This window comes from Pogona vitticeps, chromosome 14 (assembly GCF_051106095.1).
Source record: "Pogona vitticeps strain Pit_001003342236 chromosome 14, PviZW2.1, whole genome shotgun sequence".
NCBI lineage: Eukaryota > Metazoa > Chordata > Lepidosauria > Squamata > Agamidae > Pogona > Pogona vitticeps.
In genome coordinates this window covers 3,979,279-4,005,122 of record NC_135796.1, presented here as the reverse complement: position 1 = coordinate 4,005,122, position 25,844 = coordinate 3,979,279, and the positions used below count along the sequence as shown (strand labels likewise).

At 44.8% G+C, this 25,844-nt stretch overlaps 1 long non-coding RNA gene across 1 annotated transcript; it reads right to left on the bottom strand.

The window, feature by feature from the left end:
• Positions 1–1,360: 1,360 nt before the first annotated feature.
• Positions 1,361–8,756, bottom strand: LOC110069935 (uncharacterized). Its single transcript, XR_012081893.2, has 3 exons — positions 8,630–8,756; positions 5,622–5,776; positions 1,361–3,661 (listed from the first exon to the last, which is right to left on the bottom strand). It is a non-coding gene; the product is annotated as an uncharacterized LOC110069935 (long non-coding RNA).
• Between the last annotated feature and the right edge of the window lie 17,088 nt (positions 8,757–25,844).

Sequence of the window (25,844 nt, the reverse complement as noted above, 5' to 3'; positions counted from 1 at the left end):
TTTCTAGCAACCTTTAAAATGGAGGAGTCCTGCCGAGAAGTGGAAATTTGGCCACCATTGAATAGTGTACGGGTGTGAAAGTTGGACTGTAAAGAAAGCTGACAGGGAAAAAAATGCTTTGTTCAAAATATGGTGCTGGAGGAGAGCTTTGCTGATACTCTGGGCTGCCAGACAGATGAACAAGTGGGTCCAAGATCAAATCAAGCCTGAACTGTCTCTGGAGGCCAAAATGATGAAACTGAGGCTGTCCTACGTTGGGCCCATCAGGAGAAAGCAGGATTCTTTCTAAAAGGCAATCATGCTGGGAAAGGTGGAAGGCAGCAGGAAAAGAGGAAGACCACAATACAAGATGGACTGACTTCCAAAAGGAAGCCACATGCTTGAATCTGCAAGAGCTGAGCAAGGGCTGTTGAGGGCAGGAGATTTTTGGAGATGGTTCGTTCACAGGGTTCTCATAATTTAGAGGAGACATGACCGCATAGAACAACAACGCTGAATGGCATGTTGGGCTTGCTAAGTTTTGGGCTTTATTTAGCAAGACTGTTCTCATGCATTGTACCTTTTGCTAAGATAATCTTTTCTGTGCACACAATGGGATATAGTGGTGGCTAACCATTTCTACGACCTACATAAATTGGAAGAGATTTGTCTTCTCACCAGAACCAAAGGTTGTGCATTCGATTCCCCACTGTGTTTCTTAGGAGAAAAGCCAGCCCGTGTAGCCTTGGGCCAGCTGCACTGTCCCAGGACCCACCCCCAGAAGAAGGGAATGTGAAACCACTTTGGAATATTCTCTATCTCCATAAGTCAGAACTGACTTTACAGCACACAGTGATTCTTATGGCTATGGCATACTTATGCTAAAACAGATCATCAGGCACAGAAAAACATGCAATTTTGCGGAAGGATTTCTCAGAAGGGAGGGAGCCGGTATGGTCCCAACTAATTTTTTAAAAAAATTACCAATCCAATAAAATGATTTTACCCTGAAATAAGAATTGGGTCCTTTCAAGGAGAAAGGTGGGATATCAACCAACCAACCAACCAACCAACCAACCAACCAACCAACCAACCAACCAACCAACCAACCAACCAACCAACCAACCAACCAACCAACCAACCAACCAGCCAGCCAGCCAGCCAGCCAGCCAGCCAGCCAGCCAGCCAGCCAGCCAGCCAGCCAGCCAGCCAGCCAGCCAACCAACCAACCAACCAACCAACCAACCAACCAACCAACCCAATCTCATTTATTGATCATTATTAAAATACACGCATCACTTAATATAATAAACAAAATTATAAATTTGGGGAGAGGCACCGACCTTGCTGCCCCCCCATAGATACCCATGAAAACAATAAATAACAATAGTCTTATTTATTTTGCAAAAATAGAAACATTACGGACCAATAATAATTACAGAAAGGCAATGAATGTATATGAAATGTCGGATTCACGAACAAAGGGCAGTGTTGTGCAAAACAATTCTCATTCACCTGACTGAAGTTCAATGTGATTAAAAATATTATTTCATTCATTGTTTCTTTTCACGTGTGTGTGTGCACGCACACGCACACACAAATACACATAAATAAGCTTGGGAAAATACATGAGCCGTGTCCCACCAGCAGGACAACCAACGGCAATAAACCTTTTAAAGGATCTTGAAACAAATTCTCATTGATGGATATATTATATTATATATGTCTATATACTGGTAGCAAAAGTTTAAATAGTTTTTACAAAAATTATATCCCATAATAAATAATAGAAGCACAATGCAATTCCACTGCAAGGCCTATTGGCAGCAGAAATGTGCAAAAAAATTAATTTAATGTCAGTATTCCATTAAATTAACATATGTTTAGTATTTAAGACAGCCAAGAGGACTTGCTGCCTGTTTTTTTTTTTTAATAGTGATGCAGAAGATGGCCTTTTCACTAGTTTAACCTGCCAGAGAAAGTTGTGCTTGACAAGTGGCCAAATCCTGGCTCAAAGATGCACCAGCTGGTGTGGGGGGGGGAGTCTTCTGCCTGGAAGACTCCGGGAGCTACAGCTTGCTCCACCCCACGCCCAACCGCACAATCATTAAAGGATGCAGGAGGCCAACGTCTCCTTTCGCACCTGACTGCTTACTCAGGAGGATGGGGAGCTGAGAGCCCACCTAGCAGCACAATAGTTTCCCGTACATTCGGCCCAAAGGTTTGGACGGGGCTCCGTGACCTCGTTTGCTTGGACCCCAATACAGAGCTGATCTCTGGTTCCACTAGATTTCCAGCCATAGGGACTTGGTTCTGCCACACGGGGTGACCCAGCCCCGCTGGGTGGCCAGGTAGCTAGAGACCTTCACAGATCAAGACCCCCAGCCCACTTTGGCCACTCCTGTACGGAGCGATGCCCTCTGCCTCCTTCCATTCCCGGGACCTCAGGAAAGTTCGTGGCATGTCCTGCTTCAGACGCTATGAAGGGGCCAGTCTCCTCGGGTCGTCCCCCTCTGCTGGGTGGACCGTTTTATGCCCCATGTCTCCTCTGACTCTCCTGAACTGGACTCCTTCCCTAATGGCCCCTATTGATCCATGACCAGGGTTGAGGTACTGCTCAACGGCTCCTCCGGTGGGCTTTTGCCGTTGACATGGTGGGAAGGGAGCACCCTCTTTGCCTCAGGCAGCAAAAGCGCTTTGGCCTGGCCTCCTTTGTATTGGTGGCCCCCTTTGCCAAAACCAACAGGAGAAGCAGCTCGGTGGCCATGTGTCGCCACCGTCAACCCCTGGGCAAGAAATGTCAACAGGAAGAGGTTTCTCAACAGAAGCTGAGGAAGGAGCCAGTGAGGACCGCAGGGAGGACTTATTTCCCCCCCCCTCTATGGTTGTTTCCCCCATGAAGCACATCTGGGGAGGCTGGATGGTGGGCAGCTGTCCGAGGAGAGTCAGAAACCGGGAAGCAGGACCCGTCGGGCAGAGGCAAAATGAGAAGACCAGAGAGTTTAGTCAGCACCGGAAGACAATAACTGCCCGGGTCATTGGAAGGTCTCTTCAATTCCAGGTGTCTCGAGGCCATGGCGTCATTGTTGTTTGTGTCGGACCCGCATGCAAATGCATCTCTGGTTATTATTGTTTCTGTGAAGGACTTATGAAATCCATGCGCTTCTGTTTCATCCTTCGAACGGTGTCATTTTTGATGAGTCAGTCTGAAAGAAGTGGCATGTCTCTCTCTACTTCTCTTTTTCTGCTGTCCTGGCCTTTTCCCTCTAGCAAACTCCTTTCCGAAGAGCCTAGCCAAGTGACCAATGAACTTAGAGTAGCTCCAGAGCCCGCGGCATCCTTCAATCTTCCGAGAGAATCCCGAAACGGCGGGAGTCCTCTTAGGGAGAACTAACCTGGTTGGAGTAACACCCTGTAGGCAAAGGGCGCAACGGATGTTGGAAAGAAGCCCAGCTAGCGACAGGGAAGACTTTTCCAGTTCGTAATACAACTCGTGCTCTGGATTGTTTGAAAGTTGGTGCTCTTTGAGGACTAGGAGGGAATCCTGCGCACTTGCCAACGTCCTGTACAGGTCCTGCAGCATCAGACTCTCTGGCTCCCTAGTTATATTTTTGCTTGAAAACCCAGGAACTAGTGCCGACTGACAAACTGGGCGCAGATTGAGCAAATCCATATAAGTCACCTAGATGGGAAAAATCAGAGAGGTGGAATTAGAATAATCCTTGAAGGGTTATTATTTAAGCAGATAATATCCCTGAACAAGTGGCCCAAGGCGAAAATGTGAAGTGAAACAAATCATCTCTACCATTGACGTCGGTAGGATCAGCAACAATGATGGGTAGACAGGAAATATGTCACTAAAGATTGAGAGCAATTTCCTGTTGTGGTCGGGACACTGGCTTCGTTGTCTCTTTGCGTTTCGGCTTTCTGGGCCAGTAGCAACAGCAAGGGTCATTTGCTAAATCTGTGTGGAAGTCCCAAGCTGAAAACCGGTAGGCATGTCTTGAGAAACTAATATCTTGTAGGTCAAGGATCCTTAACCCTCCAGATGTCCAGACCCAGAATCCTTAACCATTGGTGAATTCTGTAAAAGTTTGCTTCTTTCGTTCCCACAAGGCAAAAATGAAACATCTCAAGGATTTTTCTCCATTTTGAATGTGTTATCTATTGTTCATGTAGTGACACTTTTTGCAAAGAAATTAACCCCCCAAAAACCGCAACAAACCCTTGTTTTGCACAGAAAGCCTTATGATGTACACAGAAAATGTTTAATTTTGAGCAGAAAGCCATGTATTTTGTGCAAAACACTAGGCTTTTCCTGAAAAAAAAATTTTTTTTACATAAAACCCCCAAGTTGTTTTGGCTGGCTGGCTTGCTATTTTCCTCTTCTGGATGTTAAAGGTCTTAGCCATCTCGTTATTGTGTAAATCTTGAACATTTACCCTTGTCTTTTCTATCAGTTTTCAAGAAGAGGAAAATGTGTATTTATCTCAGCATTGGCCACGCTGAATGGTGCCTGAAGTCAAAACATATAAAGAAGTCAAGTTTGGGAACTATTGGACTAGATCAAAAGGAGATGATGGCCTTCCAGATGTGGTTGGCGAGCAGCCTTCCTCATGACTGGCTACGTTGGCTAGGGCTGATGCCATGTCCAACAACATCTGGAGAGTCACACTTCCTCTTCTTGAACCGTGCTTCCCAATCTTGGGTCCCCAGATATTTGTAGTTTCCAGAAATTGTGGCCAGCACAGATAATTCTGTGGCCTCCTGGGAGTTTTAGCCTGAGAATACCTGGGGTCTCAAGGCTGGGAATCATTGTTCTAGGACCTCTCTTTTTTTGGCCGGATATGCAAACTTTTTTGGATGATTGAGATCAGTAGAAGCACGTTGCGGCTTTCCACGGACGGGCTGCCCTTGTACCAACCTCAAATCCAGTCCCTTCTGTCCACCTGGGACAGGTGAGTAAAGGTGAGTAAATAAAGGTGAGTATGGGTTTCCATTTTTAAACCCTTGTAATTAATTCCTTTCTCCAGCAGCCAATGCAGAGTAAAGTGAATGTGTGTTTACATCTTAATAAAGGGTCACTTTTTTTGCAGGAAAACTTGACACTTTTGGTCCCTTATCCAGTTGGGGGGGGTGTTACAGCTTCACTAAATGGAGGAGGAGGAATATCACACAGCTCAAGTGCCAGCTCACACTACATTTTTAAAGGCACCAAATTATAATATAATTACAGTACATTGATATAGGTGGCATTTTATTTTTATTTTATTCATCTGAAAAACCTGCCTGGATCAAAAGTCCTGGCATGGAAGCCAGCTCCAGGGTTCAAAGAGGTGGTGCAAAGTATATAAATACCAGGATAACCCTGAAGCTAGTTTAAGGGAGCCGGTTTAACTTTATCTTCCAACACAGGGAAGCAAATGAAGATTTTGAAAAGAACCAGGGTGCAATTGTCTCGTGTTAAGGCCAGCCTGCGAATCTACCTAATGACAGGGCCGGATTGTCGATAGACACGTCCCTATCAGTAGATGGCTGTGCACATCATGGTTTGGTGTGAAACTTAAGCTCAGAGCATTATCACTAAGTCACAGAGTAATTCCAGGGCATGTTGGCAAAGTGATGAACCCCAATTAACTTACATAGGAGACATATAGTTCCTGCACGGACCGTTTCATCCAGATTATCTGTAGCTTTGTTTTGTTAAGGAAATCTGAAGTTGCCGGACACTTGGGGCAGAAGCTGGCGACGGAGCCCACCACGGATACGAACAGGAGAGCGAGAGAAGGCGCTAAGGCTGGAGAGAAAGATAGATAACGCAAAGGTTAGTCACAGTCAGCGAAAGGCGGCCGGTTGAAAAGCCTCAAGGCTGGGAGGGCCGTCCTGTTACATCCGGGATTCTGTGCAAACGTAAAAGAAAAGGCATGGAATTGCAGAGAATCCGATGAAGACAAGTGCTACCTTCTCATTGTGAATGCCGGGCTCCTGAATTAATCGAAAAGGGATTCTTTAAATGCCAAAGCATGGATGTTTATGGAGGCCCCAGGGGCTACAGCCTGCAAAGGCTGATGCCAAATAAGCCTGACTAGCCTTTAAGATGCCACAAAACTCTTGCTTGCCATGGTATAGAAACTGTCCTGTGGCTGAGGACCATTAAGTCAACTTCTCTCCATCTTGAATCATAGATGGTTATGCCTCAGCCTATAGGAGCAGTAGAAAGGCCACTCAAGATCTGAGAGAAATATGCCGGGATGCCCATTTTCACACTGGATCACTTTTTTTTGCAGGAAAGCTTGTCACTTTTGTTTCCTTATCCAGTTATTGGGGGTGGTGGTGTTACAGCTTCACTAAATGGTGGAGGAGAAATATCACACAGCTCAAGTGCCAGCTCACACTAAATCTTTGTCCCCTGTTCCACATGTCCATGTGAAGACAAGGAGGGCAGGAGGCAGGCATGTTTAGTACCAAGGCTAAAGGATTGTGGAATTCTGATGGGTTATTTTATTAGTTACTATTTAGTTACTTTTCAGAAGGGGGGGTAAAAAGTTACATTTAAACATTGTAGCAACTATTAATTTCTTTGCTTGGGACTGTGAACCGTAACCATAACAAAGCTTAGAAATGTTATCTTTTAAACTGCAACTCCCAGGATTTCCTCTCTAGGGATTCTGGGAGTGGTAGTCCAGAAGGGAACATTTCCAGGCTCTGCCTGTAGCTAATTACTTTTTCAAGTCACTTTCCTCCGTCGCGTGGATTCGATCTTACGATGGCTGGTCTTCTGACCTTGCAGCACAGAGGCTTCTGCGGTTTAACCCGCAGCGCCACCCACGTCCCTAAAACTGACCCATACATGTCACCAATCACAACAGCAAGAGAGTGGTGGCAGGAGGAAGGACCATGAAGACGGCCAAGGTTTTATATAAAAGGCGCGAAGATTCTCTCCAAACCAAACTTGTTGGATTTTACAACCACTATCAGGGAACTAGTTAGGTTGTGACTGTGTGGGTCAGCTGACTTGTATGTTTATTTACTATTTATTTAATTTATTTACCAACCACCAGGGCCACTCTGGGTGGTTTACAAAAAAATAAAACACTAAGAGCAACATAAAATAATAAACACATAAGCATCATGATCATATGAAAATAAAGAGAGACATACACTAACCAATTAAACTTGGAAAAGAAAAACATACACGTCTACCCATCACAGACATCTCTTGAGGTCGTGGGAAAGAGAACAGGACCTCTGCTGAGAAAACTCTACAGATATTTTTCCTGCCTTTTGACATTTCTGGTGGAAATTCAGGAACAATAGTTTTGCCACACTCTTTCATTCCTGCCGTCCTAGTGATGTACACAGGCTGTCAAATTTTAGGGATAGGAGGAACGTCGAAAAACACTGAATTTTACAACCTGACTTTCTTTTAGAATTCATTACTGGGACTTCAGAGTTAAGAAGCAGTCCAGGTTAAACCAATACAATTCCTGGTTATTTCATCAGAAGACGATTCAGAATTGTTGCTAGAACAACAACCCACAAGTTAGAAAGAAGGATATCCGCCTATGTCGCCTACCTTCAGCATCGTTATACTGATGGGACATAACAATGGCAGGGAGGACCAACGAACCATCTAGTCAAGAGTTCATTTGATTGATTGTTCATTGTTTGTTCATTCAATCGATTTATATCCTGTTTTTCCTCCAAGGGCGTCAAGCCAGCATACATGGCTCTTCTCCGCACTTTTATCTTACAAGAGCCCAGCAAGGTAGACCAGCCTGAGGAAAAGGGAGACCTGAGTCAACCTGGGGACCTGAATCTGGGTCTCTCATGTCCTACTCTAAGGGGCAAACTATCCTCCTATCAGAAATACACAGCACCATAGAGAAGGGCAGCCATGAAGGAATGAGAAAAGATCATGAAGTGTAAGGATGTGTCACTGGAGACCAAGACCATCCAGACATTTTTGTATTCCCAGACACCAGGTATGGATGTAAAAGCTGGACAGTTAAGAAAGAGGGCAGGAAAGGAATTGATCCATCTGAAATGTGGTGCTGGAGGAGAGTTTTGCAGAGACCCTCGACGGACAGGAAGACAAACAAGTGGGTCCTGGATCCAATGAAGCCTGAACTCTCTCTCTGGAGGCCAAAATGATGAAACGGAGGCTGTCCTACTTTGGGCGCAACAGAAGAAGGCACGATTCTTTCTAAAAGATGACAATGTTGGGAAAGGTGGAAGGCCGTAGGAAGAGAGGATGAGCAAATATAAGATCGACTACTCCCTAAAAGAAGCCACAGGCGTGAGTTTTTAAAGGCTGAGATGGAGAGTTGGAGGACAGCACATTTTAGAAGACGATCATCCATGGAGTCACAACGCTGGACCAGAACAACAACAGATACAAGTACAGCCGAGGAACCCCCACATGCTTAGAGTAAATACCAGTTTCTATTCCCTCTCTGTCTGTCTGTCTGCCTGCCTGTCTGTCTGTCTGTCTGTCTGTCTGTCTGTCTGTCTGTCTGTCCCTTTGGACTTCTAGTCCTTTCCCCGCCAGCTGCCAGATCTAAACAGCAGAGGATCTGAAGAGGAACGTCCAGGAGCAAAGCGCGCCCACCACAGTGTCCCAAGAGAAAGGGGGAAGAGCATCACCTACCACGACGGACGCCAAGCCCCCGTGGCTTCTGCACCATGCTCGGGAGACGTCGTCAGACAGAATGCCACCACTTCCTCTGCGATTGGCTTGATGACGGGGAACTTCCTTTCTTCCTCTTATTTTCTTTCCTCTCTCTCCCCCCCCCACCCCACCCCTCCGGCTCCGGCGTGCTGATTAGCCCAACTCATCTCGTGGGGTGTGGTTGTGGGAGGCGGTGGTCAAAGGCATGAAAAGCGCCATAAATAACTGGGCCCACGGATGGTTTCGCTGGGCAGCCTCCCAAAAGGCAAAGGCATCGTTCACGAACTGCTGGAGAACTCCTTGGTTTCAGTCTCTGGCTGGAGAGCCAGAGGTTGGGAGTTCGATTCCCCTATGGGGACTCCTTGAGAGGGGCTGGACTGGATGATCCCGAGGACCCCTTTCCAGCTCTGCCGTACAGATGATATATTCCACTGGTTATAGGCTGTGTGGATGCTTCCCGTGGGGACTGGGCTCTGTTGACTGGATGTAAAATGAAAAGGCTTTATTATTATTATTATTATTATTATTATTATTATTATTATTATTATTATTATTATTATTATTATTATTATTATTATTATTATTATTATTATTATTATTATTATTGTCATTTCGTTGTCGTTGTCGTTGTTAATAATAATAATAATAATAATAATAATAATAATAATAATAATAATAATAATAATAATAATAATAATAATAATAATAATAATGTAAAGCAAAAAAAAGCATAGTGTGCTGCTTCTATACTGCCCCGTAGCGCTTGATGCATCCTCTGTGGGGTTGACAATTTAATTATGCACGCTAGACAACAACAAAAAACCCGTATAAACCTCAGGATGATAAAAATGAATGAATGAACCAAAACTCCCCCCCCCACCTCATTCAAAGCAGAAAGTAACAATATGAATGTGAGAAGTTTCTCCCAGCTCTTTCTTGCCTTAATTCAAATCTGTGATCTTAAGGTGGGGGGAAAGGGTGGATTTTAAGGCCCCGTCTCTCCTGTTTTAGTTATTGTGGCTTTCCTCCCCCCCCCCCCCAAGGAACCCTGGAAAAGGATACCTGCTATTAAAACTCTCATGAGATGTAACAGCGAAGGTATTATGTTCAAGAAATATAGAAGCCTTTTGGCTTGTCTAGGACCCGAGAGACCTGGGTTCAAATCTTCACTCTCTACCAAGGAAGCCTGCGAGCGGCTGGTGAGCGTGAAACCACTCCTTGAACAGCTGAGGGACTTCACAAACCCTGGTAGGGTTGACATAAGGGAGGGAAAAAACTTGCGAATCCATAAAAACAACATGACCACGTTGAGCCAGTGTGGTGGTCGGCTGGATCAAACGTCAGACCAGAATCTAGGAGACCTCGGTTTGAATCCCTACTTGGCCACAGAAACCCAAAGTGAGTGGGGGTGGGGGTGAATGGTAAACCACTCCTTCAACATTTCTTATACCTCAAAAACCTCCTAGAGGCATGATAGCTGAGAAGCACATTGACAGCCCCATCTGAACAAATAGGTATGTTCAGTCTGTACATATACCTATAAACTTTATTGTTTCTGGCCTTTACAATGTTAAGTCTGTAGCTGCAAAGCCAGTAAAAAAGTCTTATGGGGTCTTGAAGACTACCAAGTTTGATTTATCAGAAGCTTTCCAACTGCTAATCTTATGTTAAATTTCAGTCTCAGTTTATTGCTATGCAATAGCCTGTTTCCCCGAAAATAAGACCTAACGTGAAAATAAGCCCTAGTAGGATTTTTCAGGATGCTCGTCATATAAGCCCTACCCCAAAAATAAGCCCCCGTGAAGTGAAACCCCCACCCTCCGCCCTTGTGCATCAACCAGAAGAAGACAGGACTGTATTTGACAGTTGTACATTAAAAAACATTCCCCATGAAAATAAGCCCTAATGCATTTTTGGAGCAAAAATTAATATAAGACCCTGTCTTATTTTCGGGGAAACACAGTAGCTATCCAAACTTTCATCGTTTAGTCATTTAGTCGTGTCCGACTCTTCGTGACCCCATGGACCATCCAAACTTTATGCACGCATGAAAGAAACAGAGAAAGAACAGGAGCAGATTCTTTTTAAAAAGTTAAGGAATAATAAAATAATTCATGCCATCAAGTCAATTCTGGTTTATGGCAACCTTTTCCAGATTTTCTAGGTAGCAGGAGCTCAGAAATGGGTTTCCAGTCCCTTCTTCTTGGAACTTGCCTAAGGTGGCTTTTTCTCCGGGAAGTCACAGTAAATAAAGTCACAGAGCTGTTCCAATTGATGTTCAGGCAGGTTTTCTGCTCAATGACAGCTTTTACATGAGTGACCGGCCCCATGACTAAACTTTAGATGGCTTGTTGTGCATGACTGCTCTGGCTGGGTCCTTAGGACTACTTATGTTCATCATCTCTCAGAGTGGTATTTGTTTGTTCCTTTTTAGTGTATTTGCATACCTTTCTTTTTTGCTTTGTACGCATTGTTCTTAGCTCTAAATATTGTCTTTTAAAGATGCAAACCGCCACCGCATGCTCATTGTTTCCAGCTTTAAAAACACAAGTCTTTCCAGCCACCTCGCGTCCTTTTTAGGGAGAAAGGTGGGGTGAAAAATATTTTAATAAATAAATAAATGGCGTGTTTTCTTTTGGGCCATGTAGCAAAGTTGCCCTTACTATTATTTATCGGCAAGGGGAGCCCATCACTGAGCAAAGCTTGGCGTATATAGTCCTCTAAGATCTGGGATGTCCAGCGGATGAGGAAGAGTTGGAGGCCACCAGAAATCTAGAAAACTCCCCCAAGTTCAATGCCTTGGTGCCCAAATAAAGAAATTCCTCTTCTTCATGGTTGCTTTGACTGTTATTGTGGAAATCTCTCTCTCTCTCTCTCTCTCTCTCTCACACACACACACACACACACACACACACACACACACACACATTGTGGACATGGTATTCACAACAAGCTTCACCTCAAAGGAATCTAACAAACATCCTCAGCTTGTGAGCCAGTGCCGTGAAAACCTTTATTCTCCCGCCATTCCCATTTTTATAGCCTTTAATGACCTGCGGGGCAGAAACTGACATAGCTGGCTTATCTTCTGCATTGAGATGTAGCTGCCCTCTCCTCTCCTCTCGGGCAGGCGTGGGTTTGATGGTGCCCTTCCGAATCATCCAGACTCAGCAGGCCCTTTGTCTTCCAAATCAGAAAGTCGATAATGTTTGCATAGTTTCGGTGCATGTTTTTCATGTGAAGCATCTGAAGGGTTGGGATCTCGTCAACAAGTCAAGAGGCGATGGTTAGAAAGGTCTTTTGCTGGATTGATCCTGTGTAGGTAACCAATATAAAGGATGGTTTCGATGACTACAGCCACCAGTTCCAACCAGTACAGCCCATGACTGAGGATGGTATCCGACACTTTTTGGTCACCCCATGGACCAGGGCACGCCAGGCCCTCCCGTCTTCCGCTGCCTCCCGGAGTTGGGTCAAATTTATGTTGGTCGCTTTGATGACCCTGTCCAACCATCTCATCCTCTGTCATCCCCTTTTCCTCTTGCCGTCACACTATCCTAACATCAGGGTCTTTTCCAGGGAGTCTTCTCTTCTCATGAGATGGCCAAAGTATTGGAGCCTCAGCTTCAGGATCTGTCCTTCTAAATCCCCCGGCCCAAATTCATGGCCAGATGTGTTGAAATGGATTGAGAGGAGTAGAACTGAAAGATGGCTTCTATTTGCAAAACATTCATGGCCCAATAAAGGCATCATCCACTCTTGTCTTCAGATTGTGTACAGGAAGCACACCGCTTTTTGCCTTTTTCTTAGCTCTATCTGTGTAGCAAACAAATATTCTTCTGCTTCATGGACTGCATTGACTTTGCTTACTTATTCTGTGTGACACCTCACTTTAAGGGGCTCTTGGTTTGCCAGAAATGGCCACTGGCATAGTGGTTAACTTACCTGCCCTTTCCAGGAGCTGTGCCTTCTCACCTTGACATGTGTGACCGCTCTGTCTTTCCGGATCCAAAACCTTTAGGAGGTGCCTTTCTTCCCACTGATTTGAATGGAAGCAGTTCTGCTTAGACATCGTGGCTTGCTATTTGGGATGGCCAAGAATATCCTTTTAGTTTACTCTTGAAAAGAATGTTTTCCCAATGTCTTCATAAACAGAGTGCAAAGAACTTGAAATTTAAAGGAAAAAAGAACCTTAGCAATTGCCACTGGCAATGGTGAGGCTAAAAAATATTGTAAATAAATAAAATAAATATTGTAAATAAAATATGGGAGGCAGTAAAATAAGACAGTAAAAAAATAAAAAGGAGAAGGGGACGACAGTGTACAAGATGGTTGGACAGTGTCATCGAAGCAACCAACATGAATTTGACCCAACTCCGGGAGGCAGTGGAAGACAGGAGGGCCTGGCGTGCTCTGGTCCATGGGGTCAAGAAGAGTCGGACACGACTTGAACAACAACAACAAAATAAAACTGATCCTTCTATCCAAGGTTTTGAGTGTTTAGTGCTTAAAAATCTAGGCTTATATGCTGGCCATTCAATCCTGTTTCAGGTCCTTTCTGTGTTGAAAACAGAGTCCTCTACTGCGATGGGTCTCAGCAAATCAGGAAGCATTTCATTTCTGTCTACTTTTCAAGGATTTATCGAAAGTGGAAAAATTCTTCATATTTGGGACACAAAACTTGAGGTCTTTAACACCGGACTGTGGGGTTAAAAATGAGTATCACCAATTCAGTGGCCCACTTTCAGGTAGCAAATTTAAAGTAGAAAGTGAAAATATTGTTGTCGTCCCTTTTTTTTCCCTGTCTGTTTTTTTTTTTACTGCTTCAATTAAAGTCCGGCAGCAACTCAAGTTATTTCAGTTCTTTTCCGGTTCAGCCCAGCAACAGTTTGGGAATCATTCTGGAGCACAGAAAGATATATTTGATTCCTCTTCATGTAGAATATTAGATGTCGTAGAAATTCATTTGGAGGATGGCACTGGGAAAACCATTCCTTAAGTGCGATCTCATATACCTGGAAAATCTTCTTGGGAGGTCATGAAGTGTCCGGTGTGTCTTACACACAGCAAATAAACAAAGAAAAGAGACAGAGAAAGGAGAAATAATCATGCCACTTTACATGTAACCAGCTCCCTTCCAGGTAATGGTTTGGATCAAAGTTTGTTGCTGTTATGTGCCTTTGATTTTTGTGACCCTATGAAACAGCCCAGCTCTTGCAAACTCAAGCCTGCTGGCTTCCTTGATTGATTCAATCCATCTCATGTTAAGTCTTCCTCTTTTCCTGCTGCCTTCGGCTTTTCCCGGCATTATTGTCTTTCCCAGTCTTGCTTTCTCAGGACCAAAGTTGTCATGTCATGACAGTTCTTTTTTTCAGGTTCAACAGAGACAACTTTCTGATAACTATTCAGAAGGGACAACGGCTTGGCCTGTGGGGGGGGCGTGTGGGATATGTGGGCTTGCTTTTAGAGGATGCTGGTTTGATGACTAATTTGGGGGATGGAGTGGATGATGTTATTTCACCGATTATTTCCAGATGTGTAAAGTTGTTCTTCGAAAACAGAGGGAGACTTGTGTATATGTGACATTTTTCATGCATCATAACAAATTCCGCATTGCAAAATGGGCTCGACCACCGGAGGTCAGAGATTACGTGCATCAAAATGCTAGATGTTGGAGCGTTACTGAAACCTTTTAAATAAATCCAGCATCTAGATTCAGGCCATGCTCTACTTCCAGAGAAACCTAAACATAGGCGAAATGGTCTTTAAACTAGGAGAGATAAACTGGCATATTTCCTGTCTGTGTCACTTTCATATGTAGTTCGCAGCTGCCCCATCACTGCTTAATCTGTAACTTTTGGGGAAAACATCCTCTTGAAATGCGTACTTACTGCTTTCTCTCAAAAATACATGTTTTAAATGCGTACTTTAAAGTGTTCAAACTAGACCTCAGGCCATCTTTTTTTAAACAAAATCATTGCATCGCTCATGAGGTTAGACAGGCAGATTGGGGTAGTTATCCTTGCTCCATCAGGAAAATGTAATTTGGTGCATTGTATATTATTAAGGCGTACTGTCACAAAAACACACGGAAATACTTTTGAGGTTTTAGTGGCCCATCCTCATATCACACGATCAAAATAAAGAAATACAAGAGATTAAATAAAGCAGATTTCCCTTGGCATTTTTGATTCATAAGATAATGGTCCAATTTTTTTAAAAAAAAAAAAGCTTGGCACAATGCCTCTAAAATACTATTTAAATACCCTTTAAAAGTAGCTCTTAAAAACAGAAACACAAAAATTATAACAAAGGAAGGAACTTGGTAATTGCTCATTATGTTGTTTTTGAAATGAAACTTGTTTATTGTTACCTCTAATATAACTAATTACAAATAACTATATGACTTGTAACTAGTTACATTCAAGCTGCTGCTCAAAATGCATCAAGCTATCAGCATTTCTGGAGAATCCTTGAAATATCTGTTGGGCATCTAAGTTTCAAACGAAGGATGCAACTACATGGGTAAAAAAAAAATACTATAAATGCTCCAGGATTTTGGAAGGTTTGATTTACATTTTTTCCCCCACTGACCACATGGTTTTAAAGGAAATGCAAACCAGCCCCAGAATTTTTACCCTCCAAACTGCTGCTTCATTTCAGAAGATGAAGAGGGAAGCAGAGACGGACAGGATAGGACCGCTGGCTTCGTTCTTCGAGATGAGCTACTTGGGACGGGAGATCTCCTAAAACGTTTTTCATCCTTGAAAAGCACCAGATACACACAAACGTGCACCCTTCGGATTGGGATCATGGTTGCCAAAGAACAGGGCTGACCGAAGGCATTTTAATCCCTGAGGCAGAGCGCCCTTATTTGCTTTTCCCTCTTTCTTTTCTTTGTTTAATACTTTTATATCTCACCTGGGTCTCCTGTAGAGCAAAAGGCAATGTACATCGCTCTCCTGTCCTCCCTTTATCCTCACATCGGCCCCCTGGGTTAGCTCAGGCTTCAAGGATGCGACCAGCCCAAGGTTACTCCGAGAATTTCGTGGCTAGGTGGGTGGCTTGAACGCAGGTCTCCTGAGCCGCAGTCTTGGCACACGAAGCAGAAAAACATCATGGAATACAAGGGAGAACACCCTATCCGTTTTACACATTGTACAGATTCTCTGGAAAAGGCATTAATGCTGGGAAAGGAAAAGAGGAATGCTAGATGGATTGACTCCTTAAATGAAGCCACAGTGTTGAGTTTGCAAGACCTGAGCAATGCAAGAGATTGTGGAGATCCCTCATTGTGTGTGTTTAGTCGTTTAGTCGTGTCCGACTCTTCGTGACCCCATGGACCAGAGCACGCCAGGCCCTCCTGTCTTCTACTGCCTCCCGGAGTTGGGTCAGGTTCATGTTGGTTGCTTCGCAGACACTGTCCAGCCATCTCATCCTCGGTCGTCCCCTTCTCCTCTTGCCATCACACCTTCCTAACATCAAGGTTTTTTCCAAGGACTCTTTTCTTCTCATGAGATGGCCAAAGTACTGGAGCCTCAGCTTCAGGATCTGTCCTTCAAGTGAGCATTCAGGGTTGATTTCCTTTAGAACTGATAGGTTTGTTCTCCTTGCAGTCCAGGGGATTCTCAAGAGCCTCCTCCAGCACCACAATTCAAAGGCATCAATTCTTTGGCGGTCTGCCTTCTTTATGGTCCAGCTCTCACTTCCATACATCACGACAGGAAAAACCATAGCTTTGACTATTCGGACTTTTGTTGGCAAGGTGATGTCTCTGCTTTTCAAGATGCTGTCAAGATTTGTCATCGCTTTCCTCCCAAGAAGAAGGCGTCTTTTAATTTCAGGGCTGCTGTCTCCATCTGCAGTGATCATGGAGCCCAGGAAGATAAAATTTGACACTGCCTCCATATCTTCCCCTTCTATTTCCCAGGAGGTGATGGGACCAGTGGCCATGATCTTAGTTTTTTTGATGTTGAGTTTCAGACCGTTTTTTGCACTTTCCTCTTTCACTCTCATTACAAGGTTCTTTAATTCCTCCTCACTTTCTGCCATCAGAGTGGTATCATCTGCATATCGGAGGTTGTTGATATTTCTTCCTGCAATCTTAATTCCAGCTTGGGATTCCTCCAGTCCAGCCTTCCGCATGATGTATTCCGCATATAAGTTAAATAAGCTGGGGGACAATATACAGCCTTGCCGTACTCCTTTCCCAATTTTGAACCACTCAGTTGTTCCATGACCAGTTCTAACTGTTGCTTCCTGTCCCACATATAGGTTTCTCAGGAGACAGATAAAGTGGTCAGGCACTCCCATTTCTTTAAGAACTTGCCATAGTTTGCTGTGGTCCACACAGTCAAAGGCTTTCGCATAGTCAATGAAGCAGAAGTAGATATTTTTCTGGAACTCTCTGGCTTTCTCCATAATCCAGCGCAAGTTAGCAATTTGGTCTCGAGTTCCTCTGCCTCTTCGGAATCCAGCTTGTACTTCTGGGAGTTCTCGGTCCACATACTGCTGAAGCCTACCTTGTAGGATTTTGAGCATAACCTTGCTAGCGTGCGAAATGAGTGCAATTGTACGGTAGTTGGAGCATTCTTTGGCACTGCCTTTCTTTGGGATTGGGATGTAGACTGATCTTTTCCAATCCTCTGGCCACTGTTGAGTTTTCCTCATTGGTGTCGCCATAAGTCGGAGGCCACTTCCCAAGGGGTAACAACGAGAAGCAACAGGTTGCTAAATAAGCATTCGCACAAGGGGATATATTCACCACCCTCGCTGCCCACGTGGAAGCTTCAAAAGGCGCAACCTACACGCACGAGCGCTTTACGCTGTGTTTCATCAGCAGGGGTTCACCTGATTAACGACAAAGTGAAAAACAAGGAGTAAAATGAAATTTAAAACCAAGTGTTCTACAAAATACCACGAGAATCAAATAAATAAAAATAAATAAAATAAAAGAACCGACTGAATAGATAAGGGTTAGCTGTCTTTTCAAAACACCTCACGGCTGATGTCTGGAGGAGGCACTTCGCCCACATAATGGCTGGAAGAAAAGGACGAGGTGTTAAATATTTCCAACCCGAACCTTTTCCCTAATGAAAATTCCCCAGACACCCACAGAGGTGTAGGTGAGAGGCAGAAGGAATGAGTAGAGGGTTGTGACTCTCTCTGACACACACAGCCTCCCTTTCCTCAGCCCCTTGGCCCCGATCCAAATCCCTTCCAGAGCGGCTGGTTTTGAGAAACGAAAAGGATGTCAAGAAAGCTCATCTCCCACGTCATGCTCGTTCTTACGCTCTCTTCTCGAGTCGCCGTGAGAAAGGAGAAAACGGCCTTCCTGTCATCAGGGGTGGGTGTGTGAGTTTGGGCACAGTGGCGCACAGGGACGCCCCGGGCATCCATGTGGGCAGAAGTGCCACCACTGCCACGCTGACCGTCTTGAGCCTTGGCACATTCGTTGGAAGCAGATCAAGGAAGGAAGGAAGCACTTTCTGTGCATAACTTGGGTTTAAAATAGCCTCGTGTATCAGAATCTGTGGTTTATCCATCCTTTAGGTTTAAGTCTTGGCCTGATATCACAGCTGCCTCACAACTGGGGAAAAAGGCAGAAAGCAGCAGAAGGAAGGGCAGAGGGGGGAGCGACAGGAAACTTCTTAGGAATATCTCACAACCGAGCAGCCAAATATAGTCAGACACGAGTCTCTCTTTCAATTTATTCAACACTCTTCGGGGGTGGGGGGAAGCCCATCCTGATTTGGAATTCATTCTTCAAAAACGAACCATAGTCTTCCTCATTGTCACCAACCAGATTTGAGAGGAATGGCTCTTCTCAGAGGATTCCCTGTGGACCAGCTTGGCGTAGAGGAGCCTTTCAGGGGGGAAAAGGGCGATAACCATAATCAAGCTTTAATCACAAGTTTGAATACAATACACCGCAGCGAAACCCTAGATTTTGTGACAAAATAAACACTCCAAATTCTGGGTCTCGGTTGAACAAATCTATCTGTTTTAGTTTCTCCTAGATTTACTTCCCTGCCTTCTCCCACTAAAATCTGAAGGTTTTTTTTTTCAATCCCAAAGAATGGGCAAAATTTGATTCATTATGAGAGAAAGTGGACAGAAATGAAAGTCACTTTCATATACTGCTCCGAAAGGTCAAGGAAAAAGTATTTAACAAGGGCACATATAAGGTGACACTTGACACACACACACCCCTGAAAACATTCATTCATTTTTCTGAACTCTTGTATGATTTCACCCTATTCACAACTCTTAGACGGCACCAGAGACCAGAATTTAGCTTTCCACGAACTACAGCACCAACCTTAAAGTTGTGAAACAGCCCAACACAAGCCCCAAAGAGGGCACACTTCCCAGGCTTTGACACATACTGGAAGGTTGCAATTAGACAGGGATGTGGTTTGTGTTTTGGTCCCCTTATGGCACAGTCAAAGCCATCACACACAACACATAGACTACGAAACAGCCCAACCCTGATCCGTGCCCAGCTTGGACCTTTTTTTGTCTAGGGAGCATGGTTATTCATTTGGGAGGGGGCGGACTGGAGCAATTCCTGCCTGGACAGAAGAGCCGCTTGAAGGGTTATCGCTCTCAACAAAGCAACCCTCTCCAGTGTGATCAGACACAATTCTTTCTCCCGTGCACTAATGACGGGAGTGAGAGCTGGACCATAAAGAAAGCTGACCGCCGAAGAATGGATGCTTTTGAATTGTGGTGCTGGAGGAGACTCTTGAGAGTCCCCCGGAATGCAAGGAGAACAAACCTATCCGTTCTGAAGGAAATCAACCCTGAGTGCTCACTGGAAGGACAGATCCCAAAGCTGAGGCTCCAATACTTTGGCCATCTCATGAGAAGAGAGGACTCCCTGGAAAAGACCCTGATGTTGGGAAAGTGAGAGGGCATGAGGAGAAGGAGACGACAGAGGACGAGATGGTTGGACAGGGTCATCGAAGTGACCAACATGAATTTGACCCAACTCCGGGAGGCCGTGGAAGACAGGAGGGCCTGGCGTGCTCTGGTCCATGGGGTCACGAAGAGTCGGACACGACTTAACGACTAAACAAAAAATGATGGTCAGCTCTTAATTACTTGTTCAGAACAAAGTACCTTCAAATACATTTGACCACGTTCTAGTTCAAGCAGAAAGGGATTGTATAAATATTCCCACACTCTGATAGCAACCCCCCCCCCGCGCATCCCTGCTGTGTAATGATACACAACCCCATGTGAGAACAGAGCTGCCAAGGGAAGTATCTCAAAGCTGGAGTAACACTCCTCCAACACCCCTCCCATGATCAGGAGGATCTTAGCCTTTGTGTTGCGACAAAGCATTTGGGGAAATGCCTTCCACCCAGCTCCTGTAAGTGTTAGCCTTATTTTGAAGGCCTGTATTTTGGAGCTGATCTCTGGGGCGGTAGCTAAGCTCAGAAGGAAAAGGGAAGCCTGGGGAGGCGGCTGTTGATTTCAAAGGTAAGTCAGTTCAATTCCTAGACAGGGTGGACTCCATGCATGGAAGGAACCCATCTTGGGAAGCAGGATCTCTATAGCTTCTCCTATGTTTTCCATCAGTCTTTCCGAATCCATGAGATGACTTCAGGGTCAGCAAACCTCAACTGTACAGAAATAAAATTGCAAATGTTTTCTCATAATCAACGTTAATTACTATGCCCCCAATGCTCAGCTTTCCCTCTCAAGTGGTTTTTTCTTGTCCTGCCCTGGAATGTGGACTGTAACCACCAAGAAGCCAGTCTTCTGCAAGGACATGTCTTTTTAATTATTCTGTACATTTTTGTATAAAACAGTAAACAGCGTTGTCACGATTTTTTGAAATGTGGCCACTCCTCGTGGCGGTTCCTGCATAGCCACTTCTGGATTTTCCATAAGGAGAATCCGGAAATGCAAGTAGCTGGGCCAGCCTGTCTCAGCGAATGAGGGAAGTGGGTCTTTTGTACAGTTAATGGTGCTTCATCGCTCATTCAGAACCAAAACTCCTCCAAACATGTTGGGCCGGATCTTGTTTCAAACAGAAAAGAATCGTGCAATCATGAAAGTTGACTGTGCATCCCTTTTGAAGAGAAAGGTATTGGTGCTTCTATTATTATATTGTGTTTGATTTTGATTTCTTAGCCGTCCAGAGCAGTGACTTCGCCACTATTTGGGTGGGATAAAAATGTAAGTAAGTCAATCAAAAGAAGTGGGGAAGCATATTGCCAGCTCCCCTAACCTGGTGTGTTGGGCTATCAAGTTTGTCATTCATTATAAAGGTAAATGGGGATCATGGGGCCTGTAGTCTGGAGGGCAGCAGACTGAAGAAAGGATGAAGGCAAGACAACTTCCTCCTCTATGGATCTGTTTCCTGAACAGATATATGTTATATATACGTATTATATCTCTTTTGCTGTTGTTTCCATTTGTACATAAACAAATACATTGAAACAGCAGCAATCAGGTTGAGATGGCGAGGGATCAGGCCCGGCCTCTTTAATGCATTCCGTGAGTGGGCTTGGAATCTAATGTAATCAGGGATCAGACTCGTTAGCATCCCAGCAGCTTGCAGAATTCATCGTTGTGAGCGCCCTCAGCCAGCAAGACAGGAGTGGGAAGCAGTGGCTGAGATTCCGGGGGGGACTCCGAGCAGGCCTTGCGTCGAGATCACGAGAGATTCCCCCACAATGGAGTCACATCCTGTCCCATTCAAGCTGGGGGGGAGGGAGAGAGAGAGACGGGGTTGAACGCGATCAGCGTCAGGGAAGGGACCTGCCAAAATATGAGAAAGCATTTTCCAAGCCCGGCCACTGACACGCGGAATGAGGTCACTCTCCAGCCGCTCCGTTGGCCCGCAGACAACTCTGTGCACAGGGCAAAGTCCTTGAATGAACAACACCGGGCGACAGAGCTGGAATTTCCGTCATCGCCCCCATTTTCTTGGGAGGTAACTCAACAAATCTTACAGGAGCATGAGGCAGGACGTGTCCGTTCCCCCAAAACGTACCACCTACAGAAAGCATCAGTCCAGTTCACAGAGCTCTTAGATTCACTGTGCCTCCAAGTAACACAATAGTGATTTGTAACACACACACACACTTGTTAGGCCCTTAATGTGTCCTCATGGATTAAAAGCAGCTGCTCCAATGGGGAAAAAGCCAGTGGCCCCAATCCGCAGTGGCAGTTCAAGGGGGCACCATTACCATTTCAGTAGCAATAGGTTTTTTAAACATCTCTGGGCATGGTGAAGATGCTGGCTGGATAGCTCAGAGAGTTAGGAGATTGGAGGTTCGATTCCCCCACGGTGCCTCCTGGGAGTGGAGCCAGCCTGGGTGGCCTTGGGCCAGCTGCACAATAGTCCCAGGGCTCCCCCTAGAGGGAGGAAAAGGTAAAGCACATCTGAGTCCTCTCGGCTTGGTGAATCCTGAAAAAAAAACGTTCTCGTTAAGTCAGAGTTGACTAGATGATTTCTTCTTCTTCAAAAATATCAGGCACAGTCAATCGAAAAGCATTGACTGGTTTTATATAGCAGATAAGTTTTAACCAACAACCTAAATATCTGATTATGATGATTAAAAAAAATCCAGGCAATCAAAATTATAAAAGCACTGACTGGTATTATATAACAGATACAAGTTTTAACTAAAAACCTAAGCATCTGTTGTTGTTGTTGTTATTGTTGTTGTTGTTGTTTATTGTGAAAGTATATTTAAAGCACTCTATTTTAATATATACATTATATATCCATTATAAGAACATTCCTGCAGTTATCACAAAGCAGCAGAAATCAGATAGATAGCTAGATAGCTAGATACAGATATGAAGAAATCTATATGATTTGAAGAAATCTATATAGTGTATATGAAGAATATATATGATTTCTTCTCCTGCTTTGTGCTAACTGCAGGAATGTTCCTATAATGGAAAGGAAAGCAGTGGCCGCCAGGTGCAATGATTGTCGAGATCCCCTCCCCTCAGAGAGGCCATGAGTGGGGTGAGCATCTGTACCATGGGGTGACCGTCCACATCAGGGGTTGGTGAGTAACTGCCTCCCCTCTTGAGCACCCCGCTCTCTTCTGTTGGAAGACAAGAGCTGTCCGTACCGAGGAATTCGAATGGGTTGCGTTCTCATCAGGGGCCCAGCCCACCAAAGGAGGTAACAGACCTGGGCCCCCCAGTCTATCCATGGGGCCCATTTCCCCACGTGGTGTGGGAGATGGACCCGACCTCTGGTCAGACGGGCTCGTCTCTATGTTTGGAGGTAGACACCGGGTCTGTGGAACTCCGGCCGTAGATTCAGCTCCCCTGTTTAATGCGGATCCATTTTATGTTCCATTTTATGGGAAGGCCTCTTAAGAGCTAAGCAAGGTAAGTACCACCTACTGGGAAAAGAGCAGGGCGGTCACAGGCTGCCAAATACTTTAGATGCCTGCTGGCCCCAATTACAACCTGCCCCCCCCCCCCAGCAAGACAGCAAGCCTGCAAAAGGACCAGGGTTCCTAGATCAGAGATAGTAGCAAAGCAACCACAATTGGTCCTTCCAAAATCAAGCGCCCGGCGCCCTCTACTGACCAATCCCTGCCAATTCCATAAAGCAACTCTGAGGCCAAGTATCCCCATTCCTTGTTATCTTCGGTCACTCTGGCATTTTCCTTGAAAATTTGAACGGATTGTCCGAGTCTTGGCCGTCAACACAGAGAGTGGCGTAATTGCTGCATGAGGTATTCGGATGTACTGTGTTGTTCAGGTCTCGCCTGTTCACATGCACCTGGAATTACCCCCAAAACCGCCCTCCCTTTTTGCCTATTTTCTCTGCTTTCTTCTTACCAGCTTCATTCTTTGGGCACCTTGTGAGAAGGGAAAAGGCCATCATGCTGGGAAAGCTGGAAGGTAGCAGGAAAGGAGGAAGACCCAATACAAGATGGACGGACTCCCTTGAGGAAGCCACAGGCTTGAGCTTACAACAGCTGGAGCAGGGCAGCTGAGAACAGGATGTGTTGGAAATCACTCACTCCTAGGGTCGCCAATAGATTGGAGGCAGGTTGACTGTATATAATAACTTCACTTTTTCTTCCTTTATTTTACCTGCCTGCGGCTCTCGATCCTCCATAGTTTCACTGCAAAGCTTCAGTTTTATATTTTTAATTTAATACGTTGCAAGGATCTACATGAGACAACTGAACACTGGATCAAATTGGAACAAGGCGGAACAAAAACCCTGGAAAGCAAGGGTTTGTGGGTTGTTGTTTTTTACCCATTTTGACTCTGTTGACACTAGGTTCTGTATTATATCATGTGGGTGCAGTGCTAGCATCACGGCTGCAGAAGAAGCTGAGCAAATGCTTAATGCATCATTGTGGAATGGCCAGACAAGGCTTACATCCATTTGTTTGAATCACTAGGTTGACTCTGGTTGGGATGAGGAAGACACTAGCCAGAGCATCCTAGAGTCTCATCCGATAAAGAGGCTGCAGGCATCAAATGCAACAGAGACCGGGTATGGTTGCAAGGCTGGCAGGCCTTTGCACTTCCTAAAGTCAGCCTAACTAACATTACCATTTTGGATTCAGCCTTATGGCCAAAATTAATGTTTCAACGTGTTTAAACTGTTCTAAAGATGTTGTTTTCAAATTGTTTGCTATAGCTCTGTAACCCACTCTGGTATCTTGTGATATAGGACGGGCTATCAATGTTTTGTGCTGGGTAGATAGTTCAGTGGTTTTCAGTCTCTGGCTGTGGAGCCAGAGGTTGAGAGTTTGATTCACCTCTATGGAAAAGAGCCAGCCTGGGTGGCCTTGGGCAAGCTGTACAGTTCCCAGAACATCCCCCCAGAAGAAAAGAAGGGGAAGCCGCTTCTGAGTACTCTCTACCTGGAAAACCCTGAAAAGGGTAGGCATAAGAACTGAATTGGTGGCACATGATGATCATTATCAATATTTTAAATAAATCAACCAAGCAATCTTCTCTGATAATTCTAAAGCTGAATCGAACACTAACAACGTCTGCTTCTAGAGTTGGGGGGGGGGAAAGGGCTTACTGAAATTCTGTCTCGCTATGCTGGGTATACCAGTGGTACCTCGCAAGACGAATGTCTCACTGAACGAAAAACTCGCAAGATGAAAGCATTTTGCAATGATGTTAGTGGCTCGTAAGACAGCTTCTTCTATGGCCATGCTTCCCAAGATGATTTCCCCCCCCCCACAAGACCGATGCCTTGCAAGACGAAAATAATTCATTCATCTTGGAGGTTTCCAATCCAATGCATTGCAATGGATTCCTACGGGAAACTGCTTTTCGTAAGATGAAAATTTCGCAAGACGGTGCTACTTGCGGAATGAATTACTTTCGTCTTGCGAGGCACCACTGTACAGGGATCCTATTTTACAGAGTATTTTTTAACTTGGGCAGAAGCTGTTCTTCATCAGCTTTCCCGGGATATGGCTAGCGGGGGGACGGGGACGACAGAGGTTTCTTCTCACCCTCCCCTTTGACTTTCCTCCCCCCCATTACGACAGGTTCCTTTTCTCTCTTTCCCTCCTGGTTTCATTCTCTTTTTCCTCCTCTCTTTTTCCTCCTCAACTCATCCGTTTTTTTTTTTTTTACTTCCCAGGTTTTTTGCAGTTTCGTTTTGTAATTTTTGGGGGGTGGGGGTGGTGGTCCTCAACAACTGTGTTGTCAACACAAAATTTTGGTGTCACTACGTTGAAGCTCTCGAAGAGGACTCCAAAAGCTGCATTTGACGCTTCAGGTTCCTCAGAGAACCTGCCTCTTGGCCATCTCAACCTTTAATGATCTTCCAGAAAGGTTATTATTTTAAAAAAATCCCATGCCAACAGACTCTTGGCCTGCAATTTGAAATGGTTCCATTAAAAAACGACGCCACGATATTTAGAATATCGACAAACTTCTACAAAACACAATTTTTGGAAACAATAAGCTTTGCAGGAGAGAAGAAAGCAAGCAAGAGAAAGAAACAGAGGGGGGATTCACAGGCATCATAAATGTGAATTCCTGTAGTTTTTAGACCTTCCATGTTAGTTCTTGTTTCAGGAGGGCTGGCCTTTCAGTGTTTCTGATTAGGAGTACCAGAAGGGCAGTTTGGTCCAAAATATTATTCTATACCATCCCATGAATGTCAGGAAGATCGGTACATGGATCTCCTTAGAGTTGAACATGAGTAATGAAGGGGATG